This window comes from Talpa occidentalis, unplaced genomic scaffold (assembly GCF_014898055.3).
Source record: "Talpa occidentalis isolate TD23 unplaced genomic scaffold, MPIMG_talOcc4v2.1 talOcc4.6, whole genome shotgun sequence".
Classification (NCBI taxonomy): domain Eukaryota; kingdom Metazoa; phylum Chordata; class Mammalia; order Eulipotyphla; family Talpidae; genus Talpa; species Talpa occidentalis.
Window position 1 is genome coordinate 81,820,139 of NW_023604972.1, and position 14,727 is coordinate 81,834,865.

At 43.5% G+C, this 14,727-nt stretch overlaps 1 pseudogene; it reads right to left on the bottom strand.

Annotated features, from left to right (window-relative positions):
• Nucleotides 1-241: 241 nt before the first annotated feature.
• LOC119261035 (60S ribosomal protein L7-like) lies at nt 242-9,573 on the bottom strand (annotated as a pseudogene).
• Between the last annotated feature and the right edge of the window lie 5,154 nt (nt 9,574-14,727).

Sequence of the window (14,727 nt, forward strand, 5' to 3'; positions counted from 1 at the left end):
CAGCCTACTAACTCTTTGTCATGTGCTTTGTGATTCCCCCCGAAATGTGTCAATTGCTCTTTACATTTAAATTTAAACATTCTACACAGTTGAAATTCTTAATATTTTAATTTATGGTTTCTACCTTTGGTATCATTTTAAAAACTCCTTCCCTACTTCACGCTTTTCTTTCTTTTTTTATTTTGAATGCAGTTACTGTTTATTAACTGGCCAGATTACAAAAGCTATCACAGTAGACACCTTAGTTCTTCCTTCTAATAAGACTGTTGATCTGATTTTCCCTGTTGCCAGCATCCACCTTCTACAAAATGGGTGGTTTTCTTCTTCATGCCACCTCACAGAGAAGGTAATTTGAAGGGCCAGTAGAAGCTGCTTGCTCTTGGAAGCATCTTCCAACTGTGTAGATCTCAAGAATCAGATCCTCCGTGCAGACGAGGCCACATTTGCTGAGACTGGAGCAGTGAATACATTATCTGTAAGGGTAATTCGCTTCTTGTAGATTTTGCCATAACCATGTTGTAGATCAGTGCATTTACTGACTTAAGGTTTGGGTACCCCTGCAATACACGTTTCCACCACCCTCAGCATGTTAACTGAAGCCGTGTTGAGTTTCACAAAGATGCCATTTAAGATCTGACCAACACAAAGAAACTCCAACACCTTTTTCACTACTGGTAAAAATTGATCCTGACAACAAATGCCATTTGGGTTTCTGCAGGTTCATAGAAATCCCCAGCTTTCCTTGCCGTCCTAGTCATTAGAATCTCAAGTGTGTACATCTGCCTATATTCCGTGTGATAGAGCTTAGCTCTTTCATAGATTTGCTTCCAAGTCTTTTGAAGCATCTTTTGGGCAAATTTCTTTCTCGGCTGCTTGATCTTCACCTTTGAGAAAATTCTTTGCTTTTCCGTAAGGGTTTCTGGCACAGCAGGAACTTTTTCTTCTCCCTTGTTTCGGCATCTCCACCCTAAAATGATGTGCGGCCATCCTTCCGCCTGGGGCCACCACTAACGAACGTCATAGAGCATCGCAAACACACAGATAAATAGGCAAAGGTATAAGCTGCAGTCCCATGGGGTGAGGGGGAGTGAGATAAAAGGTCTCCGGTTTCAGGGGTGGAGAAAGTGTCTAGACAGGAGGAGAAGCAACTTGCTCTGGCCTACCTCCAGATCTTCCAACTGTTTGCTTATGTATTTCTCCATTCTTTAATGACTTTATTAAAATTTCTAACTCACATGGCATTGATTTTGGTGTTTGGTATAAAGTAGGAATCCAAATTTACTCCCTGCTCTCCTTCCTCCCCCCGCCCCACCACCATTGTTGGTTCCAAAACCAGACCCTTTAGACTCTAGCACACACTATAGACTGTTCCTGAGTAAGCAGAGCCAAAAGGGAAGATCTGGTTAGGAGGCTTCCTGCCTCTAGGAAGCACAGGCTTGAGTGAGTGATTGGGAAACTTCCAAAAAACAGGAAGCGGACCCGTTTTGTAGCCTTGTATGATTGGAATCACATAGAGCTGGATGAAGTCCAATTTCTGCCAGTTCTACCCTGTGGAAACTGGGGCAAGTTACTTCACTCATTTAAATCTTGAGTTTGTATCTGTAAACTTGGTATAATAATAGCCTCTACCTTCTAAGATGGATGTGAGGACAATGCGATAATATGCTTAGCACATAGCAAGTACTTGTTATTAGTAGCAGTAGGTGGAAGATGAATGCATTTGCATACACGTAAAGAGATTCAAGCGAAATACAAACTATCAATAATTATAGAAATAAAGGTAACGAGTCCATGTGCTAACGTTGCAATCTGAGTCCAAGAGAGTTTATCTAGTTCAATTAGAAGGGCTTCCAGTGGACAGGGGCCTTTATAGCTACAGCTGACCTACTGCAGTCTGCACTTAAAATGAAGAGCACATTCCAAAGGAATCCAGAGGCATTTCAATTCTCAAACCCGTTCCAAGTCTCCTTGATGGACCTGGCTGGATTGAAGTGAATCAGCAGAATGATCCGGCATATGGAGAGCTCAGGATAGAGAGCACCAGCGTTCAGGGCTCTAAGTGGGCAACCATCTTTCTCTTGGCTCACCCCCAGCTGAGGATTGCTGCAAAGAGAAATAGTCACTGGACATGAGCCAGGGGCACCAGTCAGCTTAACCAAAGGAATCAATGGACACTGTGTTTTCTCTCTGCAAATGAGGAAAATGACATGGTGAGAAGGCATATGCCTTGTCCAGAATCACAAATCCCAGGGGCAGAGAGAGCAAAGAGAAATGCAGCTTCAGAAAGGGCCATTTCCCATAGTGAGGCTGCCCGGAGCTGGGCCTTGATTAACAAAGGGGATGGGAATGCTGCCCTTGAGCTTCCAGGCAGTGGAGGCCCAGCATATTTTTATGAGACATGGACAATGAGTAGCCATTCAAAAGGCCAAAGCTGCCTCTTCTTAGAAAAAGGCAAATATTTTAGGAATCCCTTGTTCCTTGGCAAATGCCTGATTGCTTTTTAGGGGAGCGAAACTTGGCTTGATGCTCTGTATCTAAGGCTTTAAGTTTTGATTCTCAGTTTTGCACCAATAGAGCAGTGGTTCTCAATTCTGTCTTCACATTGGAATTCTCTGTGGAGCTTTTAAAAATACCAATGCCCAGGCCTCACTTCCAGAAGGTAGGGTTAAAGTGACCTGCAGGAGTGCTGGGATGTCAGTTTTGTTAAAAAGTTCCTCAGTGATTCTAATAGTTTAGGATTGAGAAGAAACTCCTTTTTTGCACTGCTGTATTATTACTCTTCCCAGATGGTGAAAACTAGGTTATAAGACAAAACTATCCTAGCAAAACGTTTCTCGAACTATAAGGAATTATCTGGGGATCTTGTTAAAATGCAGGTTCTGATTCAGTGGGTCTGAGAGTCTACATTTCTAACAAGCTCCCAGATGTTGTTGGTCTCAAGACCATCTTTGAGTACCAACAGCCTGGAAGTAGTCCTCATATTTCAATCAGCATAAAAATTCCCTGCTAAGTCTACTGAAAAAAGAAAATTCCAGGGCTGATTTGGAGTGGCAGGATGGGTTCCAGGATCTGAATTTCTAGCACGGCTTCAGATGAATTTATGCACTTGGTGGTTCAAAGGCCACAGTTGGAGAATGTGATCAGCCTGTGTATGGTTTTCTCAGGCATTTATCTTTTTAGCACATCCAGGAGTAAAAGCTGGGCTGGAAGAGCATGCAATCAATTGGCCTGGTAGTAAAATTGAGCAGAGAGACCATGAGGCCTGGCTCCCAGGCCTGATCTCTAGCTACTGACTTTGAGATTCCCTAACATTCAGGCTGAATCCCATTACCACAGGGGATCTACACATCCCTGCATTTTCTTGGAATAAAAGAACCATCTGTTTAGGTTTGGGTTTGATTGTAAAGTTATTTGACCTGTCCCCTCTCGAAACTGTGACTAATGCATTCAGAGTCAGCGCATAAACCTGGAAGCAAGAAGCTTTAAAGATACTTTCCACCCAAGGAAAAACCTCAAAACAGGAAAGTGAAGGATGGTATGTGTGTGTGTATATATATATATATATATATATATATATATATATATATATATATATAAAATCAATGCTATGTGTGATCTTAAAGACATCAGATAAAAAGTCTCCACCAAAATCTGTGCTTTTTTATCTTCACTGGGACAGCCTTCTGAGGTAGGATGAACCCAGTACCTGAAATGAGAGTTGAAAGAAAATTGACCAAATCCACCTGTTCTCCCATTTGGTTACTGTCAGGCCCAGCATTTTTTCAAATACCAATTGTTTAGCTTATAGATGATTCCGGGTCTTTTTTTTTTTTTTTTTTTTTTTTACCCTGGTTCCTCTCATTTCTCATTGTTTGGATCATTGCACTGTATATTTAGCAACTTCACCAAGATGAAAAAATGGAAACGAACTTTGTATGAGGCAGTATAACATTTGTGAGCAGGTCTACTTAGAAGTTGGATGGGGAGAAAGAGAAAATTTAGTTATTTTTGGATGGCTTATGGAATTCAGTTCAACATTCTAAATCTGTTTTCACAAAGCAAATCCAAGCTTTATAACAAGAACACCTTCCCCATAGTTGAACAACAGGAAGGAATAATTTAGTAGAAAAATTAGAATTTGAAAAATGCTTACTTATTTCATTCATTCAAATATGTCTTATCCTCATGATCATCTAGTAAAACTGTTACAATATGGGGAACATACATTTATTACCACTGTGTGACTGTCATGTTTAAGGGAAAAATTTTTGGTCTACTTCTTCTAGTCAGTTATATATATAATACATACCTCCTACTCTCATTATTTCTTGATATAATAAATATATTGGTGAAATTTCTTAAGAAGTTTGATTACACAGTCAAAACTGAAGTCTCTTGCTGGGCAATAACAATCATTTCAGTGACACTGTTTTATGCTTTGGTTGAATTGAATAGTTACTAATCCAGCCAGAGAAGAAAGACTCAGGTAATTGGAATTGAACAAATATACTGAGCCCCTCAAAAAAAAATACTAATGAGATACACAAAATTTCTCATCAACCATCTATCCATTTTTTTCTTTTCCTTACAATAGTCCTTGAAGCTATAGAAAATAACTCTAGAAGCCTGATTTACACTAGGGGAAATTGCTATTCCTCATTAAGAAAAACGAGTTTCAATAGACACAATCTGTGGATGGTCAAGATTAACTCAGTATCTTTAATACCCAATTTGAATTTTATTTTAATAAAATGTCACACCCCATCTAGTACCACCCCTGTCGCTGTGGGACACATTGGATATATTTGGATTGTCTGAGGGTAGTAAACAGGAGGTTGGTTGGTCAATTTTTATGTAACTTGCATTAACTAATGACAACTATTTTTTTCAAATTATTCATCTACACAGTTCAAGCTACCAGTCCTCATCCAGAACCATTTCTGGGGGTCAGTTGTTAGAAGGCTTGAAGCAATGGAACTAGGGCAGTCTTGGTTGTGGTGTGGGCAGGAACTCCTAGAATGGAAGCATCATTGAAAGTTCCCTGACTCTTGCCCAGTGCTGTACCTCTTGCCCAAGTGTAACATGGCACTTGATTCCAGGCGGGCATGTATATTGGCAATCTGTGTGTAAAGCATATGGGACAAACAATGGCTCTTTAGAGTATAGATTTTTAGAGCTGCAAAGGACCATTGAGAAAATAGAGATGACTATAAATTTCCTATCCAGCTGCAATTCTGCCCATTTTCCTTCCACACAGAATAATGATTTTGTTCAGTTGTCATTCCTCTCCCATACCCTCAGGAGAGACTACTGTTGAAAGAAATTTTTTTTGTGGGACCTCTTTTGCCATGGTTGGTTCAGGAGGAGGCACCCTGACCGAGTGGCAGTCAGGGTTGTGTGAGGGCAAGTCCTCTGAGGGATCATCTCTGCCTTTCCTCTGGATGCCAGCTGTCTGACTGTAATGCCTAGGATTATGGTGGTGATCTTACCACCAGAATAAGGATGAAGTGAAAACAGCAAGACGAAAGAACCTAGATCCTTAATGACATCACTGAGTTAATGAATTAATCAACACCTGTGATGGTTAATTTTCTGGTTCTACCTGGGCTAAGGGATGCCCCATTAGCTGGTGAAACATTACTTTTGGGTGTGTCTGTGAGGATGTTTCTGGGAGAGATTAGCATTTCTCAGAACATATTTCCTGAACTCCTGTTCATTTAGCCTGTCATGGTATTATGGAATATTTCTTCTGGTATTTTACTCCTTTTGCCTTTAAATGTTAGTGTTAGAGAGCAGATCAACAAAAAAGAAATGGCATAGAGTTCAAGAGAACAATGACTTGGTTTGAATTCTGCTCTAGAGTCCCTCCTTTGCAGAATTCCAGGGGCCAGTTAGACAACATGGCAACCCTGCTTGGCTTTACCACTTTGGAGTAAACTTCTCTGGTGAACTCAAGTCCATTGTAGTTGAGGCAGGTATGAGTAATGACGTGGTATTTGTTATACTTATTTGCTGCTTCTGCAACAAATCACCACAAACTTAGAGACTTAAAATAACACATACTTCTTATGGCCCTCGAGGTCAGAAGTTTAATAGGTCACCATGACTGGTATCGTCAGGAGACTCCAAGGGACGACTCACTTCCTTCCCTTTTCTAACTTTTGGAAGGGGCCTGCATTGTTTGACTTGTGGCCCCACCGCCCTCCAAATTCTTTCCTTTGTCACCTCTCTGTTCTCTGACTCTGACCTTCCTACTTATTTCTTCTAAGAACCCCTGAGACTATGTGAGTCCACCTAGATAAGCCAGAAAAATCTCCCCTCTCAAGATCCTTAATCACTTCTGCAAAGTCCCTTTTGCCACTTGAGGTAACATGTCCACAGGGATTAAGGAATGGGCATCTTTGGAAGGGATAGGTCTGGTTGTTCTGACCACATAGATATTTTTTGGATGTCAGTTTCCACATGTGTAAAGTGGAGCTACGGCTGTCTTCCTCACAGGCTTATTGAGGTGATTGAATGAGGTGATTGATGTACCTAAGTGCACAGCCCAGTGCCTGGAACAGTGGAGATGGTCAATTCTGGTCCGTTCTCTCCTCTTGAGTGAGCTTTTATAAGCTGGAGGCCAAGTACTATGTCTTCTACATCTTTCTAATCCTTAGTGTCTAGCTAGTGCTGAGTCTTGAGCAAAACATCAATAAATGTAATAAATAATTACCTTGATCGATGACAATGCCTTGCATATAATAAGTGCTCTGAAACGATTTGTTGATTGCTATTTTGTTGGCAGTGGGTAGGGTGGAGAACATCTGATTAAAATGCTGTTATTTATCAGGTCCCAATAATAAATTTAGATTTTCTGCTACACTATTACCTAATTACCTTAAACACTAGTGGATGAGAGGAATTCATTCATAATACAATTTAAGGGGGGAAATCTCGCTGTCATGGACTTTTCTTCTTGGTCTGGAAACTTCTTGGTTTCCTGGGGTGCAGCCGAATGTCCTCTCTGCAACTGAAACATCTCTCAAAGGTCCAGTCCAGTCAGGTCACACAAAGGCGGGTTATTATTTAGAGAGCACACAATGTCCTTCACATGGGGCACAGAGAGGAAGGAATTTTTTTTTAAGTCAATTCCAGTCCCCTGGAGCTGCAAACTGCCCTCAGGGCAAAGAAGCCTGCAGAATAATTGGGAGGAGTCTGACAGGAGAGAAGTGGAGGTAAGTTAAAACCCACTTGCTTCTGTATCCAGGGAGGCCATGCCATATTTTAAGCATTCCCTTTGGGACAAACCTGTATGTTAATATACACAAATCATATGCAAGGGCCAAATCAGGAAAACTTCAGCTTCAGTGCAAGGAAATCATAAGGAGATACTTCAACCTGTCTGCTGCTGTGAAGTTGAGGAGACCGGTTCCCATGAGTCTGCAAGAGAACTGGGTCAGGGAGAAGTTGCTGTCTGTTTAGAATATGTTCCAGGCCCTGGACTTGGTAGGTTCATGCTTTCTCAAGATAATAAGGTAGAAAATTACCTCATGCCATCCCGCTATCAGACCACAATGCAACTGGCCCAGGATCCATAACATGGACATGGATAACATTGTCTGGAGGTCGGAGGAGGGTCCGGAGCCCAGACCCCATTCTGTGAGAGGCAGCCTCGTGGGAAGTGGGCAGCTCATTAAATGTAGGACAGGCGGCTTCCAGGAGAGGACTCTGCAGGCTGCCGTCCCCGAAGCACCACCCTGGACTTCCACACTGTCAGATCTGGATCAGAGAAAGCCAAGAGGCAGTTAGATAAATGGACCTGGTCATAGCATTGAACCATTAGCACATAGCTGTTTGTTGAACTTGTCTAAGGACTTCTGGGGGACAAGGAGAAGTATTATTTGTACAATATGTGACCTGAGTATAGGATCCTCTGTCCCAAGAGCTGACATGGACAGACCATGAAAGCGGTCCCTGTTGGGATATACATACACTATAAAATGAATTCATTGCTTTCTGAAATTCCGTGAACATCCTGCATTTCTATTTGTTAATCTGGCAACCCTCCTCTTTCATGTATCTCACATATACATGTAAACATGTATCTCCTACATGGACAGAGCAACCAGCAGGGTCTGGGCACACAGTCTGGCTGAGCTGGTAGCACAGCCATTGGTGCCCAGGGCAATTAGCCCAGACCTGTCCTGGGTTACTGAGGTTGTACCAGGCAAGAGAAGAAGGGTGAGGCAAGTTAATATGCATGAGCAACTGGGGCCGTAGGGAACTAACAGGGTGAAGACCGAGGTTAGAAGGCGTGGCCTGAAAGAGACTCCTGGGCATCCGGATGCGGGCATTCCTCAGATCCCTATCTAGGAGCGCCTCATACCTCGGGCAGCCATACCTTAGGGCTTAGGGCCAAAGCTCAAGAGCGGAAGCTCAAGAAGTGTGTTGAGCAGATTGTTTCCTTTGAAAAATGGAGAGATACTCAATTTAAGATGGACTTTAGGAAACAGAGTCAGGCTCATCCAAGGCCCATACTTTGGTGCCTTTTTACCTCACATAGAGGGCATTGAGTCTGGTCTTATCTAATCATTTGCTAGCCCCACCCTTTAGATTATTTTTTAGTTATATGCTCCCAGGCAGAGGGCTTTCTACACTTTTCTTGGGTACAGTAGAAGCAAATCCCGGCCTGAGAAGCCCCAGTGGGTGTTCTCCGCCTTGGATATGGACCAGGGGAAAGCTGGGTGCTCACACACAGTGAAAGAGGAGGGTTGCCAGATTAACAAATAGAGATGCAGGATGTTCATGGAATTTCAGAAAACAATGAATCCATTTTTTTTATTTATGCATACAAGAACTGGGGTGTAGGCCAGAAGTGTGGGGGGTGAGAGGATTCACCAGAGACAGAGTGGGGAACAGAACAGGCAGACTGACAAAATACACTGCTGAGGGGAGCAGTGGGCGAGAGAGGAGAGGTCTGCTGTGCCATGGGGTTGCCTCCCTGGACAGGGATTGAACTCGTGCCGCAGTGACCGGGAATAGCATCATAGTGCTGAGACTTAACCCCTGCGCCACCAGGGAAGCCCCATGAATTCATTTTACAGTATATGGATATCCTAAACATTTCATGGGACATACTTATACTGAAAATTCTTTGTCCTTTTCCTGAAATTCAAGGTGAGCTGGCCATTCAGTGTTTTATTTGACCATCTTATTTGAGAGGCCCATACAGAGAAGCTGGCCTCAGACAAGCCCAGGTGCCAGACCAAAGCAGTTCACCAAGTATTTACCCTCGATTTGACCTCTCCAGAAGAGATCCACCTTTAAGGCCAGATCCTGAATTGGTAGAATGAATGTATATATTGCAGGAACTATCACTTGCTGCCAAAAATTCTTTCAATTGAATTTGCAATACATTCGTTAAAGTGCACCGACCAGTGAGCCTCAACACCTGATGGGCCCACATAACGAGAGCCGTAGGGAGACACAGGCAGAGCTGCTATAGGCCTGGCACAGAGAACCCAGCTTCATGGCTCTCAGAACGCTTGCTACTCTCTTTCTTTTTTTTTTCTTTTGCTCTGAACTCTCCATTGAGGAGACCGTAGAGGGAGAAAGCAAAGGTTGCTCTCACTGGGCCAGAAATTCCATTCTGAAATGACCTGAGGGTGGCAATTGTCATTTTCTAGGTATTGTTACTTGTCACTCACTCATTCCTACTAAATTGTAGAAACCCCCTTTCTTCATATCAAACTTTACTTCATATCAAACATGCAGTTTATGCTCAGTTTCTGGAATGTCTACAGGGAACTGGGTACCCCCGTGTCCAGTTGGCCATGGGGAAACCATTTACTCTGCCAAAGGTTTTAGCATCTTTTTCCTCCCGACCTGAGCTTAAACCTCTAGGTCCTTTCCAAATTCTTTGCATTACTTTTCTGCTCTGGTCTCATTTTGACTGTAGTTACATTTTTCTTTCTTTTGTTCCTTCAGTGTGCTAAGTTCATTCCCCCCAAAGGGTCATGGGAAGGCCCTTTCCTCAGATGTTGCTGTGGTTGCTCCATGTCACTTCCTCCCTTGCTTACCAGCCCAATCTCTCTGTTACCTCACTGGCTTTTAAAAAATCCCCTCTAGCACTTATCACTACTTTATGTTCCAGTTTACATATTTGTTGATTTATTTATGATGTCTCCCTCCTTTGGAATGGAGTCCTAGTCTCAGCACAGGGCCAAATATATAGTCTGTTCTCCGTAATGTTGAGAGGGTAGGATGGCTTCCAGGAGGGCAGAGGAGAAAGGAGTGCTTCGGAGAGCTTCCTACAGTTCCTTCTCCCCCTCTGGGCCTCAGGCCTCTATCTCACCCACAGGACTAAAGAATAAGCCCAGCAGGGCAGTGCTCCGATTGTTTTACATACACAGATAAGAAAACAACTGAAACTGGTCTTCACTCTTTGGAGACAAAAACAAAGAAGTATTTTATTCAAGAAGAACGTGTGTAATAACAGTAATCTGAAAATAATGATATCTATGAGGTCCTTGGCAAAGCTACCCAGGAAAAGAAAAACAATAGATGTGAAAGCTTCAGTGACTCATAACACCACCTTTCAGCATCAAACTGCCCTGGAATCAGATTCAGATAAACTGGCTTCATCAGCTCTAGACCCAGCTGGACGTGTCCCTTTTATTCAGAGCACCAGCTGCACATTCTCCAGATAATGGCAAGGTAGTGGCTCTCCTTCAAAACACTCAACTGTGCAGAGGAGGAATGAAAAGGATTCTGTGTCAGCTTCTTCAGGTCTAAACAAAAATAGCTCCCTTCCTGGGCCTGCCCAGGGGCCTTCTTTTCCCTCTAGCCATCTCCAGGGGACTGCTAGCTGCACCCAAGTTCCTCAGAGGTGGTCTGTAGGCCACTGACATTATTTAAAAACTATCTGAAAGCTTACTTAAAATGCAGATTTCAGGGACTCACCTGGTTTAGTAAATCTAATCTCCTGGGTTGGGCCCAGGAGTGTGTGTGTGTGTGTGTGTGTGTGTGTGTGTGTGTACAACTCCACACTCAGAGGATTCTCAGGCACCCCAAGATTTAAGGGTCCCTGAGGTGCTCCAGCCATGTGACCCTCACCTGATCTTCTGCCTGTGTTATCATGTGGCTTCCTATGTGTGAGTGTCTTTTCTTCCCAGTACAATTTGACATTTGTTTTTTATTCTCTCCAGTGCCTAATTTGCTGCAGGAATTCAAAAAATATTTATTTAATGGAAGACCTGAAATTATTTCCCTTTGCTTAGACTTTGTTCATAGAAACTTTCCCCCTAGAAGATTAGATCATGAGTTTGTGAATTTGATCCTTAAGATAAGTTGATTTCTCTGGGTGTATATTGCTTTCCTGAACAACTGTTTTGGGTCAAATTTCCCACTTTTGTCCAGAAAAGGATGGACAACAGGGACTTATCACTAAGCAAATGTCTAACCTAAAAGTTGAAGGTGGGTTTTGTCTTCTCCTGGAACCCTGGTCTGGAGTGACTGAGATTTCAGGGAAAGAGAGGGCCTCAGCGAATAGGTGGACATGTGCAAGGTGAGGTTGAGGGGGCTGCTAAAAGCCCACCTGGCTAGTCATGGCTGTCACGTTGACCTGTCTCAATGTGTGCAAAGGGAGTCACTTGTTTGAAGTCCAGAGTCCAGCTCAGTCTGTCAGAGTGACTAGCCCCAGAGAGAGTGTGCCCAAGTGCAGGGGGACCTGGGCAGATGAGTTTTGAAGGGTTTGAGATCCTGGGGGTATGGCAGTGTTGGGAGTTGTGCCTGCAGGACAGTGCTGGGGAGTAATCAGGGGGTGGGAAAAGGTCCCCAGTGGGCAGTGGTGGAAGGCACCCAGGGCAAGCATCACCTCCTTCCTAACCTTGCTCAGAGTTGCTCCTGAGGCCAGACCGGCCATGAATTGTATCACCAATGTGAGGATTGGGAGTAGTGGGAGTGAGAGGGAAGGAATTGAGATGGAGCACAGAGCTCTAGACTTTCAGAACTGAATAAAGCTTTGTTTAGTATGACCTTCCTTGAGGAAGAAGAATCTGTTCTACATCTTCCTGGACATCCTGTCAGAACTGTCCCACGGAGAGGATCCTGACAGTCAATGGGGGTGAGAAAATGCTTTCATGGATTGAGCCAGAATCCACCTACTCGATATATTCTGCCCTTTGTCCATAATCTTTCTGTCTTCTTTTCTAGACTCTGCTTCTTGACATTCATATATGTGAAGAGAGTGTCCTTGTGCCTTTCCTCAGTGTTCTCTCCTGCAGGGTGAAATTCCAAGAGTTATTTCCAATTCTCTGCATGTAACTTTCTTCCCTGACTCTTCTTTCTTCTGCTCAGTGACTTGCTGATGTCAGGCAGCCTCTGTCTCCACAAGACTCACTCTGTTTCTGTTGACTTCCCCTTTATCTTCTTATCACCAGGCCTGACCAACTGACCCAGCTTTGCCTCCTCCTTCTATCTTACCTTCAAGCTGTTGGGAGTTGAAGGGGGATTGTGTTGGTCCTGTATTTTTACACATCTTGTGACAGGTTTTGCCCTGGGGAAGTGTCTAAGGCAGAAAGTGGAAATGAACAAGTGTATAAGCTTGAGACAGGTCAAGGCTGAGGCTGGACTCTCAGAGAAAGTCTGCACTCAAAGTGACCTGCCCACCCCGCTGAATGAGGTGATGTGGAATACCAGAAGTGACTCCTACACAAAATCTCTCACCTACATAAAATTTTGCAAAGATGTTTTCTATTGCTCGTGGGATGTGTTTAAACTTCTTTTGGCATGCAAGGCCCTTCTAGGTCTGACTCATGCATCTTTCCAGTTCATTTCTTCCTCCATTCTGAAGAACACTTGGTGCTCCAGTCATTCTGAACCACATTCCAGCCATTCTACATGCTCCATACTTTTTATGACAGAACTTTATACATTGAGATGTTTGGTTTGGTCCTATTAGTAATGGAGGATACATCAGAGTTTCTAGAAAATGTGAAAGTGAGGGTATATTTTAGAAAGATCAAGCTGGTCTGAGCCTGGAGGGTGAATGAGAAGGAAGTGAGACACTAGAAGGAGTTCACTGAGGCTGCACTGTACCCTGAGGGTGACGAGGGAGCCATGAGAGTGTTAAAACAGAGTCTTACCACTCTGATAATACAAGGAAAACATGTTTACATGTGCGATGACTCTGGCTGTAACATAGAGCATGGATACAAGAGTCGCTGATTTGGTATGGGGATGTGCAAAGGGTCAAGGATGATGCCCCAGTCTCTAGCTTGGGAATATGGGTGGATGGTGGTGCTGTTCAATGACATAGAGGGCAAAGAATGAAGAATAAGTAGGACAAGAGATGATAAACTAATTTTTTTTTTTTTATATTCTGAGTTTGAGGTAACTTTGTGACGTTCAGATGCAGTTGTCTAGATACCTGTCAAAGTAAAGGAACTGGGTAGACTTAGGATTTCTGAGAGGATAATAAATGATCAAATCCTGAGAAAATATTAAGCGTAAGGAAGACCTTGGGTTGAGCCCCAAGGTAAACCGGTATTTAAGAGATGAGAAACCCATAAGGCCTAGAAGGGCGATCTGAGAGTTAAGGGAAGATAACCAGGGTGCAGTGCCATGGAAACCAAGGGAAGAGGCTGTTTTGAGGGAATCATCAACAGTGTAAATGCTGCTGAAAGTTCAGGTGAAATGAGGGCTGAGAAGAGTTTCTTGGCATCAGTAACAAGCAGGTTTTTAGTGATAAGGCTAAGAAGAGCTTCTGCGGGTGATGAGGTCAGAAGCTGGTTTCAGTCAGTCTAAGAATGAGCAGGAGTTGAGGAGGTAAAGCTAGAGTATGGACACATTTTGTTTTACAAGAAGTTTTGTAGAGAGGACGAAGAGAGGCCAGTAGCTTGAGTGATGGTTAAAAATAATATTCAAAAACACTGAAGTGTGTTTAAAGATTACAATAAAGGATCCAAAAGAAAGGGGAAGGAGCAAATGATCCATGCAATAGAGAGATGTCTGAGAAAGTGATAGAAAATGGGGATGTGATCCAGCATAGGCTCACCCAGGAGTAGGCTCACCCCTGCCATAGAAACAGGAGGCGAGGGGGAGGGGGGAGCAGTGATGGTGCGGTGGGCGGGAGGGGGGTGGCAGGGGGAATGATGGGAATTAGGAGGAGTTCCACCTTGTGACTTACTTTACTTTGAGGAGAAAGAAGCAAGATAACGTGATGAGCTGAGACAGGGTAGGGGCAGATGTAGCAACCCAGGTTTGAGGAGAGTGTAGGTTTAAACAGCTGCTTTGGGGAACCAGAGAGCTGTTGAGTGAAACAGTGGGTTCTCTGCAGCATCGAAGGTTTCGTTGACATTTGGGGACTTTGCAATGTTCTTCCTATGTGGAAGTAATCTCTGTCCCTCTCACCCTCTCAGGGCGTCACGCATTATTATACCTCTCTCGGTGCTCTTATCATTTCCGAAAGCCTTGTCCAGTTATTTGTGGGCCTCGTAGCTCTCCTGCTAGACGGCTGAACTTCACAAAGGCAGGCTTTGTCTTCTTATTACTCACAGGCTTGTGACATTGCATGGCACACAGGAGGGGAGCAAAAACCATTTGTAGAATAAGTGAGAGCAGCCTGACCGTGTAGAAGACAGCAGGGTGACTCCGTCTGTGATCTGGGGAGTGTGTAATTAGAAAGCGGGGATGGAGCTAGTGTGCTCTATGGGTCAGGCACCTAGGAGAGATTAGAGTTCAAAA